Genomic DNA, 2,289 nt, shown 5'->3' with positions numbered 1-2,289 from the left:
TATATATATATATATATATATATATATATATATATATATATATATATATATTTGTTACATATGCATGATCTATTTTATCGATGATCAAAGTCGTGACTTCTTTCTCTTGTGTCTGGCCCCACATTGCTAGACATATTATTGGTCCATAGGTTCTACTTACTATTCCCTATATTATAAAATGGAAGTACACAACATTATTTGTAGATTATATAATTTTAATAAATTGGTTATAAATAAGTTATAAATTAAATTTTATATAATTTGTATAGTCTAGAATTATTGTTTCCAAAAATCTTAAAGAAAATATTCTAAAGAATCATTTGATATCATCTAAGTTACCATATTAATTACCTTTATTAAATTATTCATCAAATAAAATCCTTTGATATCTAACTTAACATTTTAATTTGTTAATTATTATTATACTTCACCTATAATTTTTATATATGAGTCTATTTTGTGAAAAAAATAAATTATCATATTATTTGTTATAATTAAAAAATAGTTTTATTTCCGGATATACCATAAGTTGAATTTTAAAAAACAAATATAAATGATTCAATCTATAAAATATTCAATTTTTATTAATATTATTCTTTTAAAATAATATCTATAGAATTAAAAAATTTACTGAGTAACAAGTCAAAATGTGAATATTTAAATTCAATTTCATACTTTTTTGTTGAATTTTATAATTTTATATAATATAATAAACTTTAAATAATTTATTTTGAAATATTTTTAAAATATTGAAACTTGATATTAAAGTTAGAAACTATAAACACTCTAAATTGGTTTGTTATAGTAATGTCAATAATATGTCACTATAATATGAAAGAATTTCTTAAAACTAAAAGTATAATTAACAATATATTAAATTACTCATAATATAATAACTCGCTTTTTAAAAACCAAATTCACAAAATTATGTCTTATAATGACATTCAAGTCATGAGGTAGAATATACATTGTTGAAATAACTTCACGTACATAAACTAATACAACATATTAAAATTTTATTTTAAAATAGAAAATATACAAAATTTTGTATAAAATAAAATTTAACCGTTATAGCACGGATAATTATCTAGAATCATTAACAATATAAAACTTACAAAATAAGTGTCTTTTTCAAGTTATCATATTTAGCATATGATTTTATTGCATATAATATTTTATCCAAAAAAACTTTTAAAAACAATCACATAAATTATATTTTATAAAAAATTACAATATAAATAAAATAAATTTCAACCCGTGCTCTATCACGGGTGTTAATCTAGTGACTATTATTAATTAGTTCAATACTAACATCAGTTCGAAAATTTATCAACTAATAACTGTTGAAATTGACAATAGTTCACTTCAAATTTTTACGGTGCTTTTCCATCAATACGTTAACATATTAAACAAAGGTAACAAAAAGAGTTTGATAAAATAAAACTTATTTTCTTATATATTTTCGAAACCTAATATAATTTGCACTTGGGAAATGTAACATGGTCATCAGAATTTTTCTTTCAAATACATGTTGTAGAACATCATAAAAAGAGGCAGTTTTTTTGTTGTAATAATTAAAAAAGCCCAACATACTGGACCATAGCCCAGTGCAAGTCATAAATGGTAGATTTCAGAAAACGTAAGATTGTACAAAACAGACCCAGTAGTAGTATTCTTTTACACCGTATTTACAAGGCCCATTTGTCGGAGCAACCGACCAAAAAGAGAAAGAGAGAGAGAATGAATGAATGATGCGGAAACTTGAAGTCATAGGAAACTATCAAAAAAAAAAAGGAGAGTCAAAGATATGAGATTTTTTTCCTTTTTACAGTTTTTTGTTTTGTTTATTTTTGTTGTTGACTGACGTGGAAAAGATAGATAAGAAAGTTAGAACTGACGGCTAAAGGAAGATAAATAAGAGTTGAACAGGTGAGTCGTGTGGAACAGAGGATAATAACCTCGTAAGCTTAAAACGTGGCGTAAAATACTGACGTCTAAAAAGATGACACAACACAAAGCTTCTTTTAGAGTCAGTGACCACCGAACCGTAACCTCTCCCCTGTGAGAACTGAAAACGAGCTTCTCCTTCCGAAGTGATTTAAATGTGGAGGAGCTTATCGCCGTTAAGTAGTTCCGAACTGAATTGAGGCCTCCTCTCAGCAAACTGATTCATCGAAGAAGAGGAAGGAGCCTGAGACCGCCTCCTCTTCTCGTGAAAAGAGGCGAGCCCGGACTGGCCCATTAGGGGATGAGCGAAGTAGATCTAGCTCGAAAGACAGGGGTCCCTCC

The sequence above is a fragment of the Camelina sativa genome, chromosome 14, assembly GCF_000633955.1.
Source record: "Camelina sativa cultivar DH55 chromosome 14, Cs, whole genome shotgun sequence".
Lineage (NCBI taxonomy): Eukaryota > Viridiplantae > Streptophyta > Magnoliopsida > Brassicales > Brassicaceae > Camelina > Camelina sativa.
Note: the sequence above shows the minus strand (reverse complement) of the source record.